A 17,470-nucleotide genomic window follows, 5' to 3' on the forward strand; every position below is an offset into this window, starting at 1 on the left:
GTGGCATGCTTTTGATTGCAAGATGTCTTTCCACTCTGGGTATGGTGACATGCTTCAAAGTCATAATACAGCACAATTGTTCCTTGTTTTCAGGTGATTGCCCAATCTGGTTCGTTGTCTGGCAGTAGTTTAAAATAACAATGCATGTCAGGGCTGCCATGAAAAGCATGACTGGCAGTGTTTTTGTCTTGTAGACCTTCTGGTAAAGATTGTGATATTAGATTATTTGGGGGTAAGCCTTAAAAAAACAAAGTATAAAAAAGAAAAACTAATTTGTTAATTCTTCTTCGCTTATGGTACATGAGTGTATGGTTAATGATCTGTAAATTCCAGCATTAAAAATAAACAAGTTAATTGTTGTCCATCTCCCATACATCAAGCTTTGATACTCTGTGCCAAATTCTCAATTTGAACATGATGGCTATCGTATGATGGCTCAACGTAACAATTGTACTATGAATAACAATCTGCCTTTTAAAGAAAATGCTAGTAAACTATTTGGACTGCATATGACTGTGTATATCTCCCCAAAAAAGAATTATAAATAAGGGAAGATGTTAGGGATGTGAAAGAGAACAAGGTCAGTGCTAAAATGGGGGTTGTGCTGTCAAAATGCTTACTAGGTCAAAGAAATTGAAGCCCAAGGGCACAGTTAATTGTCCCACACACCCAATGCAGTGGGTGCAAACACAGACAAATACTTGGCCTTAAAGCACTCACATTTTAGAAGAGGTTAGACAAGCACATATAGGCCAAACTTTTAATGTCTTCCCTTAGAAGTCAGTTTTCCCAGGTGTTTTTAATTTTTCACCCTCACTCCATTTTGTTTGGACAACTAAAGAACTTTATATATATAATATATATAGTTGTTTATTCGCCTGACTTTGGGGCAGGCAGGCACGGGCAAAAATCCCACAATTTACCCTGTGACTCTTGTGAGGAAAAAGCTTGTTGTGAAAATTAATGGATAGATATAGATATATAGATATAGGTATATTACAGCTGCCAACCTCTGTCAACCCCATTTCAGAAGTATCCTCGTCACATTTCAGTACTGGGAGTTGAACGCTCCTATATATTTCCAAATTAATACAAATAAGTTATACATATAATGTCCCCATAACATATTGCCATTGCAATTTTAGCACAGGAAATAAACAAAACAAAAAAAAACTAAGCATTTGGACATTATACACGAATGTTGCTTGTTTGCCAAATTGGTGGAGGAGTCAAGGAGTTCTGCCTGCCTGACAACCATGCATCATTTACATGAATCAGGAACGCATCATTTACATGTGCCAAACATTTTGTATTGTGTACCTGCCTTTTAAACACAGTGATGTCTACACAGAGAAAAACATGGTGGTGGAGCTACTACCGGAAGAGGTTTGTAGCTGAGTGCAGACATGGAAAAGCGCTTTCTCACTTGCAGAGCAAAGTGCATGCACTCACCGATAAAGCAAAACCAAACATTACCGGTTTTAAGGAGCTCAATGCCAAGTGCACTTCGGTGACACATCAAGTATCAACACTTCTGGTTTCACGGCGCTCATGTCAAAATATGATGTGATTTGGTATGTAATTTGTGTTTATACATATTATACGTACTTTGTTCCGTTAGGAAATAATTTTGAGGGATTACAATAATCTTATAGGTTGGAATGACCATAAATAATTTAAAAAATCAAATTTCTGTGTTTGAATCAATTCTTTCTTTATTAAAACATTATTCTAAAGTACTATTTACAAGATGTTGAATTATTAACAATCCTATTTGAGATCAGTACCCCTAAGGTTCTTGCCTAAATTTAAGTTCTAGCTAAATTACTACCCTACTTATGTAGATAAAATATGGAGGGAATTTCTCAAAATCAATTCATTTGAGAGGAAGCAACTACAGTAGAGAAGGATTTTGCCATTTTTTTTCTCACCCTAACAAGCAGTGGTCTGGTAAATAGCCAAAGCATTAAAATGCAGATTTCTTTACTCAAGAATAACATCTTCAATTTTCTCATTTCTCTGTACGAATGCCTTCCTCATCTCCGTCATCTGCTTGTTTCACTCACTTATCGTCACCTCTGCTTCATTTAAAAATTGCTCTTTTCCTCGGGGTAGTATTAACCTCGACCGTTCAGTCACATAGCCTCAGGCCATGATTAGAAAGAGAAGGAAAGGGAAGGAGAAAAATGGATGGAAAAAAAGACTTGTGAATGTAGGCACTGCTTCTACACAATTGTATGATTGAGACAAAAACTGGTACATAACAAAAATTGTATTCATATATTTCAACTACTTATACCTTCATGAATCATCATCACACAGTCTTAGCCTGGACACAAATGTATGTTTTCTTTGCAGAGATAATATAAATAATGTATAAATCATTGCTCAAAATCATTTAAAACATGTACATAACTTCCTAAGTGCCAAAACAACCCAAGACTATCATATTGCCCCACCGTGCTTTACAGTTGATGTTAGATCAGGGGTGGGCAAACTGGTCTTCAAGGGTGGCTGTCTGTCCAGATTTTTGTTCCAACCGATCCAACATAGACAGTTTATCCAATAAGGTTTGTGCAGGAAAAAGAAGCACCTAACTACAATCCACTGATTGCACTTCTAAAATAACAGATTGGTGTAAAAAAACAAAACCTACACCCACTACGGCCCATTGTGGAATAGTTTGCCCACCCTGTGTTAGATGTTTCTCTCAAAGATTGAAGGTAGAAGTGATTTCGACTTTAGGTTTTTACCGCATTTGCCATAGCTTGTGGAAAGAGCCAATTTATTCCAACAGGAGGACAATGACCCAAAGTACAACACCAAATTATGCAAGAGCTATTTAGGGAGCAGGTAGCTGCCATTCTGTGTATAATGGAGTAGCTAGCACATTCACCAGAACCCAGTGGCAGGCCGTGCATTTCACACTGATGCCTTCACTAGTTCTCTGTTTAAATCAATCCAACCCTCAGTAACTATTTGATGGCTATAAAACTTTTACTGCAGCTGGAACTTCAACACATACAATAAGCATCAATAATAACCTCATAAAATTTCTAAATTATTTAGGAATATAGTCAAAGTATGGGAAAATTATAGGAAAATTATTTTACTTACGTAGCGACCCGGCAACCAAGTGGTTACCGCAGTTTTGGGGTCAATGGTTCAATCCCAGGTGGGTCCTCACTGTTTGGAGTTTGCAGGGCTTGCGTGGGTTTTCTCTAGGTACTCCTAGAATTCCAATACATATTGACAGAAACCCTCAGACACTTGGTGTCTTCTCATTAACAATAATATTCTTGAATGGTTCAAACACTCACAATTGTGTTCATAGTCAAAACAGGCTAACCGCAACAGCATCAATTGATTGACAGTTGGCACAGACACCCCGACAGAATCAAATCACTACCAGGGCAAGATATTTTTTTTACATGTATTTTTCATTTCTTTAGTGCTTATTCTAAAACAAGGGGTGCTGGAACTTATCCAAACCATCTATGGGCACCAGGTATGGGACACCTCAAATTGGTGGCCAGCCAATTGCAGGCCACATGCAGACACACAACAATTGACATGCACACTAATAGCTAAGGTTAATTTAAAGTGTTCAACCAGCCAACTGAATTTGAGTGTACAGCACCTTCCTGTACAATTATGCTCAATCAATTAATTTTAATTGTCTATTTTTCCACTTTAAGGACACTGATGTAAGTGCACCAACATGACCAATGCAGCTGTCTCATGAATGCTGAGTGATTTAAAAACTGATTTTATGACCTTTCTTTGGGGGGAAATGTTGACTGAAGCCTACTGTATTGTGCTCTTGGTGACTGAACTATCAACAACACTCATAGAGTGTGAGATGGTAACAGAATCATTGTGATGGCAAAAAGCCTAACCTTTAACCGTGTATAAATAAACTGTTGATGCTGTGTTTAGTTGACATTTACTTTATTGCCTCATTGTTTGGGGTCCCAGAGTGTACACTGTTGTGTACTGAATTAATTATTATAACTATAAATGTGGTCAGTTGCTGACCTTATGAAAGCTTAATATTTCCCAAATTATTCCTTTCCAAACATTGAAATGAAATAAAATATTTTTTTGCATGTAACATGTTCTTCTCACACAAAAACACAAGTATTTTAAATGAACTCTCTGCATTCAATTGTTTGGTGGTCATATATATAAAAAAATAATCATTTGAGGCCTTCCATCTCCTTTCCCAACATCAAACCCCACTCTGTTCATTCCTTGCAGCATCCATTCCCCCTCCCCTCTTTTTTACCCACTACCCCCCTTCTCTCCCTTGCTGGTTCCTGACCTCCATCTACCCTGTGATCCTCCCTCAAGAGTTGAGGCCATCTGTTCCTTCAGGAGAACCAAGTGTTTTTCTGTTCCTATTGCTAGGATACTTTGTTAGTATTTGAATTGTTTATGTATTTTCTATTCCGGTGAACAATTGAGTGTATGTATGTAGATTAAGGTCTGTATTGAAATTGTATCATTAAATCATTACTTTATTAGAGGTAGTTTACATGGGGATACTACAACAGTAATTTGCAAAAACTATGTTACGAAGAGGCCTCTCGTTGCACCTCTCCTAGATTAGGGAGCAACTAATATAATCGTAAAATCTCTGTCCAACCAATTCAAACAGTAGATAATAATGAAGCATTCATTCCTTTTCTGAATCGCTTATCCTCACGAGGCTTGAGGGAGTGCTGAAACCTATCCCAACTGACTTCAGGCACCAGCGGGGGACATGCTGAATTGGTGCCCAGTCAATCGCAGGGCACGAGGAGGTGGACAACCATTCAAGCTCCCACTCATACCTAGGGGCAATTTAGAGTATTCAGCCAGCCTACCATGCATGTTTTTGGAATGTGGGAGGAAACCAGAGTACCCCAAAAAAAACCCACATTATCCCAGGGAAAACATGCCACTGCCACGCAGGATTAAGCACATTGAATTAAACGATACCACGTGGAAATGATGCCATTGTAGTGTTACAATTGTAATTAGTGTAAATTTGTGCCATTGTGTTTTCCTGCAACAGGTCACTGAGTTTAGCAATTGTCTCGACAGATTTAATCTTTTGGACACAGAAAATGTTTTTTTTTTTTTTAATATTTGCATTATTATTATTTTTAATTCACCCTTGACAAAAGACAGTCCTATCAATTTCCACCACACACCCACCTTTCTCAGCATTCCTGAGCCTTTTCTCTCATCTGAGCAGCAGATGTGCATATTCCTCCTTAGGGTGAATCCTCTTCTATCAAGAAGGTCTGCCATACAAGAATGACCCAATTTATCAGACAGGCTGTTGATGGATCTAAATTAAAATTAGAGTGCCAATCTTATAAAGGCCAGTCGTAATCATATTCAGATGGAATAGGTTCAGTTCAACTGGAGCTATGGTGCCCAATCTTTTTTGCACCCTGAACCATTCTCACGTAATTACATATTTCAATGGACCAGTGGTAAAGTAAATTAATTAATTATATCTTCACCTAAAATGCAAATTCTTTGAATGTACATGGTGTATTTTGTGAGAGTCCAGTACTTGTTTCTCGTAATTAAGTGTAATCATTTTTTTTTCTCTCACAAAAAATGCCAAAGGCAAGTTTTTTAACACCAGGTGCTTTGGATCTACATGCCCGAGCAGTTTGAAAGGCTTCATGGTCTCAATTGAAAACCTATTGTAGCATTAAACATTGGGCCAAAATAAAGTCTCATGGCAAGTTTACTGTTATTCTCCAAAGTTTAAGGAGCTAATGAAGATGGGCGTCATCATTCATTGGCCATTTTATGTCTAGTCCTACCATAAAAAAAAAACGCATCTATTTTATACGTTGAAATAACTAAATTTTGGTAACTGCATGTGACTATGTGAACAGCACAAATAAATGTGAGGCTAGCCAATTTTAATATATGTAAAATGAAAGGGGATGGTGACAGTAAGGTGCACGTTTACACTAATGAGAGATATTCATATTAACTTTATGTTAAAAACACTGAAAGTGTGGTGAATACAGACTAGACAAAAATTGTGGAGGATCTTAAAGGACATTTTCCACCCAAAATTATAGTGCACATCAGGTATTTCCTTAACAGAAAACTATTAAATAAATTATTTCATTTGTTACAATATGTCTTAACCTTAGTCTTATAGATTCATGAGGTTAAAGTTAATTTTAAAATTAGCTTAACATTGCTTGCTTTTGCTCTAAAAGCAGTGTAAGGCCTTCATGAATTGAAATCCAGTAATCAAATCAGAAGCTTACATGGTTGAGAGATGTTGACATTTTAAGAATCCACATTTGGCTTTGTATCAAGTCCAATTCTATCATAAGCCACATGTCTTGTTTGCATGCCTTAATAACGATGACCTTTACAATTAGACAAATGTACTCTACTCACTGGTTCTTGTGGGACAGCCAGTCATTTTTTTATCTAATATTGGAGTATATATGAATTATCATATACAGTTTTAAAAAAAATCATTTGGCTCAGTACAAAAACTGTTTCTCTACCACCTCTTATTTGTTCCATTTTTACATAAAATAAATAATAATTCTTAACTATGAAATTTGGGACCGTAAATCCAAACCAGGGTGTAGAGTTCATTTCTCATTAAGACACTCAGAATGAAAATAAATTGAACAGACAGTGGAAAAAAAGTATTATCATAGTGAATTCTGACATTAGGTGGAACAGTATAAGTAAAACATTGTCTGTGTCAAATTCAAAATTAAAAGCTGATATCTTTGTTTTCATGTTTCTTTTCTTGTTGGTAGCAGCAGTTGTTGTGATGTTTGTTTTAATTTTTAACCTTGCCTTAGCTGAATCAATCTTGTCTTTGCTATTTCAGGAAGTGTTACCCTAAGGGTCACAGGAAAGTTGCTGTTTTTAGAAATTCACGGGGAAATCATTATTGAGACTTGCATTTTTTTTTCATTAAATACGAATTATAACTAATTAAAGCTCAACATTTTATTGTTTTGTTCCCCTCACAGAAGGAAAAAAATAAGGCCAACAAATTGACAAAGAATTCAAGTAATATATATATATATATTTTTTTGTTCATTTTACTTTTTCAGCTGCTGTTGTGTTTTCCATTAACAGCTCATGATTTTTTTTCCCATAACTGACAAAATATGTGTAGTGTTGGGCTCACTTATTGTGAACCTATGGCTGACAACAGAAATATTTGAAAGATATGAAAGCGACATACTGTACACGTTCAGAGAGACGTTCAACAGTGACACATGGATTGACTCACAGGCAAACAAAAGAAAAGACAGCCGGTGACAGGTGGGGTCATGCACATGCACTCTCAAACACAATCACATGCACAGAGTAGCTCTGGAGTTGATCAGAGACTATTTCAGTGTCACCTCCTTCCGCCCAAACCCCTGAGGAGTTTGCTATATGTGTCAGTGACGCCAATTTGTAGTAGATGTGCCTGCCACCCCTTTGAGTGCATATTTGTTTGTCTTGGGTTAGGGAGTAAAAAAATCATCCCTGTGGAGAAATCCAGTGCATTTGAATCAATATAAAAATGATAGTTTCTCAAATGCCTTACAAAAGATTGATATTAAATCACAAGTGAGCTCAAATTTGGAATTGTTCTGGAAATTGCCTGGAAAAACTAGAGAGGGATGTTTCAAAGAGACTATGAATTGATGCTGGCCTAAAAACCATGAGTTAATTCCACTGCAGATAAAAACTCATTGGTGTGCATGATTTCTTAATAATATTTTGTTTCAGCATGCTAACTAATCAAGTCTGGGAAGTTAATTTAGAAACTAATGTTTGATGTTGTTAGGTCCTTAAATGAAAAACTAAATTTAGAAAACACTTTTTTAGACAAATGTTTATCTTCTAGCAATAAAAAACAACCACATTTGAACTAAAAATATCATTATTATGAGGTACTCCGCAACAAATTAAGTGGTATAATGAATGATCATAAAATACAATTTCCATTGTTGTTGTTACTATTGTAGTAAAAAAGAACCTAAATGAAAGAGAGAAAAAAATCACATGGCATTAGTTCATGGGCACCAATTGTAACTGTTGTTTTACAATTTGGACCTTGTTTACCAAAACTGATGTGTTTAATGGTACATGGTATCCAAACAAAGAAGGCACATTGCCTTTTCTCTCCAAGGCTTTAAGAAATGTGGATTCTATGCAAAAGCAACAGTAATCATAATTATGAAAAAAAAAAGACTTGTCCATCCAATGTTTTGACATTGCCAGGCAGAATGCCACAGATGAGCTAATGGTAAGTGATAAAATGTAGGTTTATAAGGGATTAGTCGGCTGTTTGTGTGAATTAGACGCGCACACACGCAAATGCACATGGAGGCACATGAGATTCCCCAAGTTTAGCGATGCATTAGTGGTGTTTACAACAGCTCTGAATAGAGCTTACCCTTTGCTCCTCTAATGCGCCTCTTCCCCATCACTACCACCACGTGCAAACATTCAGGCTACGGAAACCAGTTTTGGTGGGATTTAGTTGAAGACGGAAATTGTTACTCCACAGATGTTCGAGTCACGGAGAGTGGGGAGGATGGAAATATTCATGCTTGTTGATGGGTGAGGTTACGAGAAGGGACAAGATCACAGCAAAGACATCTGAAAATGGAAAGAACGGATATTTAAAGTAGTTTGTTTTTAAAAAAAGCATTTTACCAGAAGAGTTCCTGCAATCAGAATGGGTGTAAAAATAAAGAACTATTTTGTCAAAAAATCATGACAACACTCAATGAGTTTTATCATTGAATTTTACACACCACATTATATTTTTGTGATACAAATCCTAAATTAACTTATCTGCAAAAGCTGATGTGAATTGAATAGACCATAATATTGATATCAAGGAAGAAAATATAAATAACTTTTGATTCCATGAACATTTATTAATTTGAAATATGAATTATTTGTCAAGAACGTACAGTCTCTATTCAAATTCAATTGTAATTCAGATAACCAAATATCTGAATGTCACCGTTGGATAACCTCATTATCAACAATGTATAGTAATTATTGTGATATGGTGGAAAAGCTCAGAGTTTGGGAGGAAAAAATGCACAAAGGGTACGTAAGAATATTTCTCTTTGCTTGCTTGCTTGCAGAGATTTTCTGGGTTGGCTTCAGTAATAGAATACTATCTTTCTCTCTGTCTATCTACCCAACCATCCATCTTTTTTTCTGTCAAAAATGTTGCTTGTGCTTTATGTAGAACAGAAAATACTCTTCTCTCAGAGCTTAGCAAACACTGGAATCTTCTTAAATCTATACTAATCCATTATCCTCTGGGTGTGCTGTTTCCAATGGGAGGGGTGTGTGTTTAGGAGGTGGGGGGTGGTTGTGTCTGCGGGAGAGGTGATAGAGCACTATAAAGTGAAAATGAAGAACATTGTCTAACAGTACCATGTCTTTATGCTTTATGTGTGAAAATAAGATAAGATTCAATGTTATAGGTTTTATCAGCATCAACACACCCAAAAGCACTACCTATTATAAGTGTATATTTTTGTATAAACACAATACAAAGCAACATGTCTTTGGACCCAAGGAAAAAAGGAGAACCAAATGGTTACATTCCCTTACTGCATGTCTGTATTACTTTTGCATGGGTGAGAAGGCAGCATCTGTTCCACTCTCTTCTAAAATGATATACAGTTCAATAGATGATCAAAGACAGTTATAGTTCAACTAAGCTAACCAGCCGAGAATACTCATTCAACCTTTGCAGGAGTGGAATATTACCAATAAAATATTTGGGAACATTTTAATATCATTGGTGCTCACATGGGCTTTGGCTACTGCCAATGTGGAATACCTATATAGCAAGTGATTTAAAATATTCATTCATCATCCAATTCGCTGATCCTCAGGAGGGTTGTGGTGGTTCTGGCGCTTATCCAAGACAACTAGGGGCAGTAAGCGGAAGACACCCTCCATTGGTTTCCAGCCAATCGCAGGGCACAAGGGTGCAAACAACAACTTATGTACACAGACATGCCCAGGGACTATTTAAAATGGCCAATCAGCCTACCACGCATGTTTTAGGGTTGTGGGAGGAAACCTATGCTGGTTTGAGGAGAACATGCAAAGTCCCCACAGTCAGGACGGATCCCAAAATTGAACCTTCAATTTCAGAATTTTGAGGTGGATATGCTCACAACTTGCACACCGTGCCGCCATTCAAAATACTTAAGACCAATGATGTATTTCTTAAATGTCTAATGCATGCTGTAACTACTTTGATTAACACCTAGAAGAAGTGATACAGATTTCTTGGTAAAAGCACAATAACCAATAGCCTATTTGGTCACAATATGCAGTACTGATCCAACAAGGACGGTTAAAAAAAATATATAAAAAAACTGAAAGTAGAGAGGAGAAACAGACAGGAAAAGCAATGGAGAGGAAAGGTCATTTTTCACTATGAGTCTTACTAGGGAGTGCACCGACGAACCATCAAACCAAGGTAATTAAAAAATAGCAAGGAGCAGAGAAATTGACGTTGCACAATAAGGCAACGATCCAAAATTACCTCACTTGAGAAGTGTAAGCACAGGCATTGCAGCTACTGTAAAGACAATGAGAGAGAAAGAACCAAGCTATGCACATTGCCATTGCCTCAAACAGGGGAGAGTATTTAAATGTTTGCCAACTGGTATGAAGAAAAAGTTAACTATGCGAACAACTTCCTTGAGATCCACCCACTTTGGCTTTTGTTGCCAAGAAGTTAGTGATCTTCAATCGTTTTTTAAACAATAATAAATAAACTCTTTGGGTAATATTATAATTCGATCAAAGATTTGCAGATTTTTGTTAATTATGTATTCTTAAAAAAAATGTATACAAGTAGATACAATTTGTCATTCCTAAATATCTTATCCCGACAGATATAAATGCTTCTTTCGACTCTATTCAGCTGAATGAATAAATTTACTCTTGCTTAAGTTTTTCCTAACTTAAGAGAGAATGACAGGACGGCTGGGTAGTGAGTATATTTTCATACCATTCTGGTGGGAGAAACTTGGCCTTGCTTTCAAAGCCTGATGCCAGATGGTAGGAGCAACTTGTGAGGCAAAGGAGGAGATAAAAGTAAACAAGCTTGACTCCAAAATGCCAAGACCAGATGAGAAGACATAACCCAATTCACGTACACCCGACACATACAGACATCCAATTCTGCATCACGATCAGCACTTCAAAAGACATCTTTAGATGTTTTTTTTAATAAGTCTTGCATGCTATTGTTAACATTTGAGTGAAACCATCTGTTTATCCTAAACAGATGATCCTACATTTACATGAACAATAAATAGGCGAAAGACTTACATATTTCTTCTTGTGAGTTAAAATCCAATCCCTCAATTTATCAAACCCAAATTCAATTGGAAATAAAATCTCATCTCATCTCATTTTCTGAACCGCTTTATCCTCAGTGCTACCGTTCTTTTAGTCATTTACCGCACCACTTATCATCACAGGGGGTGCTGTAGCCTTTCTCGGTTAACTATAGGCACCAGGTGGGCGACACCCTGAATTGGTGGCCAGCCAAAAGAAAAGGGAAAAGAAAAACAAATTTGCCCACACTAAAACATAGGGGAACTTTAAAGTGCTCAAACAGCCTACCGTGCATGTTTTTGCGATGTGGGAGGAAACCGGAGTACTCAAAGAAAACCCACATGCAAATTTGAGCAGAACATGCAAACTCCCTCCAGCAATGTCCAGATTGAACCCTCAATCCCATAATTTTGGGACCGATGCGTGAATCAGTCAGCCACCAGTGATTCTTGTACTTATGAAATCAATTCCATCCAAAAGTGATTCCATTACTTGTATTATTCGTGAATATAACATATTTTAAATTGATTTGGCAAATTTTGTTGAAGTGTTTTATACAACCCTAAACCAGGGGTAGCTAACCTATGGCCCGGGAGCCAGATGTGGCTCTTTTGACAGGTGCATATGGCTCTCCACTAAATTGTGAGATAAAATATGGGAACTGCTGTTGAGAGAGCTCAGTCCTGAATACATCAATAAGAGCGTTGCGTTGATCATTGTGGCGCCGACACTACCTTTAGTGCCTCTTTAAACATTTGTTTTTACATTACATTCTTATGCATGCACACTACCATTGATTATCATTGATTTGCTACACTGCGACAACGTTGTCAGAAGATCTCAGAGAACGATAGTACTTGGGGATATTACTACAAATAGCACAGATATTAGTGTATTTTTGCTTTTAAATTTTGAGTATGGCTCTGAAGGAGCAACATTTGCAAAACATTTCCCGACCCTTGCCCTAAACAGTTAAAACATATTTAAACAATGCCACAAATTGCCGTTTCGCAATCGTTTCATACTGAGATAAAATAGTTCCCAACATTTTTCTTCATAATCTGAGTACTTTGCATGTAAAAGCATTCATACCACTGTACTGGTATCTCATATAGTGAATGATTCCTGTGTGTGGCCAAAACTTTTATTACGGGTCATCTGTGGTTTGAGTTGTAAATTATTTATTTCATGAATCCCAAAAAAAAAAAAACCTGCAGGTCCGATATACTAAAAGAAGAAAAGAATAGCTTTACTGAAGGTGGAAGAGTTTAGCATATGGGGTAGCCAGACAGCTCAGACCCTCTTTAGATCAATAAAGGGGGACAAGTCAGGTCAACGAGTCGGGTATGAAGATTGTACTGACATGACCTTATGAGGAGTTGATCCAGACTTCTGTTTACTGCTCAAACCTCAGTAATCACCAAAAGCCTGTCGTAGGAAGACGAACTGTGAATAATAGGAAGAGCTACAGGATAAAGAATTTTAAATCCTTGCACCTTGCAAGTGACTAAGATCCAACAAATACAATGGGTTTAGCAAAAAATAATCCTACTTGTGGTCACAAGAGTTTGTGATTTGGTATCTCTTTGCATGGTTTCAGTTAAGCACATATAAATATGTATAAATATATATAGGAGTAGAGAGAGAGCAGGCGGCCATACTTAAAGCATGATGTTAAAGGAAATGTTATTTTAACATGAACAAAACAGAAATTTTGTTCTAATTAAACTGGGGTACATGGGTAATGTTCACTTGTAAGCACAAATGATTCGGATGCACTTTGATACAAAACTCCGGAGACAACGAGGATGAGCGGAAGGTGAGCAGACGGTGCATTCTGTTGATGCAAGATGTTCATATGCCTCCTAGCAAGATGCTGAGACACTTGTGGAGACAAAGGGAAAGAGTGGGCTCGTATGCCAACTGGCGGAATCATGAGGCATTTTGACGTGCCAAGCAAGAAAGAGGTTTTCCTGGATTCCACTGTATGGTGAAAATGTATTTGTTTACTGAGATTCATTTTCTCTCGTGACAATGCTGGTATCATAAAAACTCATAAACGACCCTTGTATAATGAAGGGCCACTGTATATAGTTCCTGGAACCAGGAAAAAAATTACACACACCTTCATTCAACTCACCCATTCACTCACCTTCACAACAGTCATTATAAGAGCTAAGTATGTCTGGACAAATAAACTTAAAATAACACTTAATTTTAATTAATAGATTATGTCAGCCAGTCTTTGATTATAATGTTGTAGCTACTCATTAAAAGCTGGCGATGAGGAGGTTGTCACTTTAAATAGCCTCAGGACATTTCTCATAATAGTAGGGATTTTTTTTGTCTTATCATTTCCTAGATACCTGACTTTAAATAGGAATTATTTCAAGGGAGTAAAGTAGCTTTGATCAACTCTGGGGCATTTTTCATCATAATTATCACATCAGCTTGGACAGGGAATCAATAATTCAAGTGGGTAGTGTGGTTACTTGCTTACAAAGCAAAGTGACTGAACTTAAAATCCCGGAGCTTGGGAAAAGTTGGGGAACAAACTTTATATTTAGTGTCTCTTTGATCCTGTCAGCAAATCAAAAAAATAGGCAATTGGCTAAATTCTGGGTTTAAATTATATTTTTTATATGATGTATTACAGCTGATTCATCAGTGCTCTATCATTCATTCATCTTCCATACCGCCCATCCTCAAAATGGTTGCTGGGGGGCCAGGCCCTAACCCAGCTGTCTTCGGGTGAAAGACAATACTACAGCCTAGACTGGTCGCCAGTCAGTTTTAGGGCACACAGAGAGACAAACGACCATCCACACTCCCTATCATACCGCCACCAGTGGAAATCGAGCCGGCACCTGCCTGCACTGAATTCAGGCAAATGAACCTCTATCAGTGTCAGTTCTTTTAAGGCTTTACTTTACTTTGCATAGCGTAGTATATTGGATTGGATAACTTTATTCATCCTGTATTCGGGAAATCAAACTCAAATCTATTGCGCTATGCAAAATATTTTTTATATATTATTTTAGATTTTCGTAACTGATTTTTTTTCGTATTTCGAGACAAAATTCTCCCCATTAGGAAGTCAAGTTAAATCTCCTGAATCCAGTCCTTGGCTGCAAGTGCCTCTTCTACTTTGTCCTCTGGCATTTTACCTTCAGTTTTCACCACAGCAGTGCTCATTCAGATTCAGTACATATTGGGCCAAAACATGGCATCCATTTATTTGTTTAAAAAGTACTTTAACGTTTTCACCGAATGTTTCGGGTGGTTACACCATTTGCACAGTGAAGCATCATAGCGGAAAGAGATTTGAAGAGAAATGTTGTCAACTTGTTGAATATGACCCTTCCATTCAAAAGGGGTTATTTTTCGAAGTTTGATTCATCTTAGATTTTAGACTTTAAATGTTTCAAGAGCATCAATTTAGATCCATCTCTCAGGAGGGAAGCCTTTGTTGGTTTAAAACCTCTCTCAAGAAAGATACAGATACCGTTATTTTCTTGGAGGTAAGAAATACAGTGGTGAATTTATATTTATGTATAAAAATGTAACCTTCAACCAGAAAAAAAACATATTTTTATGGAATTTAAATCGCAATTGTAATAATTGTTCCATTATTATTTTCTATGATTATATACACATACAACATGTTGAACAACTCAAGGTTATTTTTTTTCTGGTGATGCCTTATTTGGCCTCAAAAGTATTTGCTCCAACCAAGTGTTCATCATTGTTGTCTACTTAGCGTGTTTTGCCATTGTCAATCACGTTGCGTTGCTTTCAGTGCTTGAGGCTGAGGTCTGTCTTCTCCTTGGTTTCCCCTCCTTGGGGTCAGGGCATGAATCAGAGGCCTGATTCCGTCACCACTGGTTACCTACTCACTGAATCCTATCTAGAATAGTAGGATGAGAGGGGATGGTGGCTGAGGGCAAACATTTTTAGGCTTAACAAATGAATCCATGTGTATGTTTACGTTGTGTGTTTGTACAAGATGTGTGTACAGTATTCCCTCGAATTTCGCAAATAATCTAGACCAGCAGACATGGCCGCGATAATAAAAAAAAACATGACGTAGGATCACAATATTATTTCTTCTATGCGTACATGTTTTGTGTCCAAACAAAATCAAGAAGTGTAGATGTTAAACATTTCACAATCACATGCATATCTAAATAATTCAATGTATTATTATTTAAAATGAAGATGTGGAAGATGATGTTTTTTTGTGTGGCTTATTTAGGTCTTTATTCCAAGTCAGTTAAATCCTCTCCATCAGATTTGAGAGGTGTCGTCTGGTTAGCAAGAGGAACTTATGTGAGAGGGTTTTGGCAGACAAAGAACATGGCGATGGGGAGTTGTGACTGCTGTTTCTTTTTTGCACAACTATGGTTTTGTACTAGGACACGAGAACATCAAGACAATTGACAAATTTGATGTCAATGTTGTCATCTATCTCCGGGATACTTTGTTGCAAAACTGTGTGCCATATTTAAGGTCTCTTACCGATTTCTCAAAATAATAAAACCACATTCTTCATCCTTATTGTCTTACCTTATTTACGTGCATAAAAGTCTATCTTGTTGAGAACCTGATGCTTTTTAATAACAGAAATTAGGTGTCCCCTGGCCGGAGTCAACTGGGATAGGCTCCAGCACCCCTTGTGCCACTAATGAGGATGTGATGAGAATACTTCCACAATAGTCTGAAGCCGCGAGATGATGAGGGATGACAGTAGCCTTTTTTTGGTGGCATGTCTTTAATACAAGGCAAAATGTAAAACCATGTATTTTTCCGTTCATAATTTTTTTTTTGCAGAGACACCCTTTTTAGCAGTCTTTTGAATTGAATGGAATTGATTTGAATGTTTGGGTGGTGAAACGTGTGTCTATGTGGGTGTGTCATGTTACGCCTGCATGTGCCTATGGCAGAGTGCATATGTCTGATGTGGTGTCTGTGTTGAAGGTGAGAGGGCTGATGGGGTCTCTTGGAAGTCTATTTAGCCAGAGTAATGAACTGCATCTGCCAGAGATGAATATGAGGGAAAGGCTCAGAGGCTCAGGCTGACAGCTAGGTCACTTCACTCAACCTTGTATAGAGAGACAAAGTGAGATAGACGATGATTCAGCTGCACTGACTGCCTGCTTTGGAGGTGCCTTAAGATCGGGTCGACCCTGAGTCATTGATTAGAATGCCCATTGCTTCATAGACATCTGGAACAAATCACAAACCAGCCATGCTGGCCATTTCATTTCTTTTAATTGTCCCAGTGGTGATGGGTTTTATACATTCATTCATTCTTTTCTGAACTGCTTATCCTCACAAGGGTCACAGGGGGTCTTTATTCCAGCTAACTACGGCCATCAGGCAGGGGACAACCCCCCTGAATTAGTGGCGGGCTAATCGTGGGATGCCAGGAGACAGACAACCATTCATTCAAACACTCATACCTATGGGCAATTTAGAGTCTTCAACCAGGCTACAATGCATAATCTTATAAGGAAAAAAATTGAAATTCCTCACAGAAAGGTCCAGAGCTGGGATCATACCCTCGGTCTCAGTACTTTGGGGCCGAAGTGTTAACCACTCTTAGTTTTAATCATTTTGAAATTTTACTGTGTTTTTCCATGCACATATCATAAATTATGGGTTGGGATCAAACCCTCAACCCCATAGGGATTGAGGGTTCGAACCCAGCTCGGTCCTCACTGGGTGGAGTTTGCAAGTTCGCTTCGGGTTTGCTTGGGTTTTCTCCAGGTACTCCAATTTCATTCTGCACCCCAAAGCGATGCGGGGTAAGGTGCTCAAAACCTTTGAATTGCCCTTTGGTCCTATTGTGAGCGTGAATGACTGTCGACTTGTGCCCCGTGATTGGCTATCCACCGATTCAGAGCGTCACCCACCTGGGAGTTAGTAACTGGAATGGGCTCTAGCTTGAGAGGATAAGCGGTTCAGAAAATGAACGAATCAAAGAATAATATGAAATGAATGTGACTTTGTTTATTTTGTTTATTTTTTTATTATTTACTCAGTGTGTTTAATGAATGACAGGTTTGTCTTGATCACTTTACTGGAG

Source organism: Stigmatopora nigra, chromosome 6, assembly GCF_051989575.1.
Source record: "Stigmatopora nigra isolate UIUO_SnigA chromosome 6, RoL_Snig_1.1, whole genome shotgun sequence".
NCBI lineage: Eukaryota > Metazoa > Chordata > Actinopteri > Syngnathiformes > Syngnathidae > Stigmatopora > Stigmatopora nigra.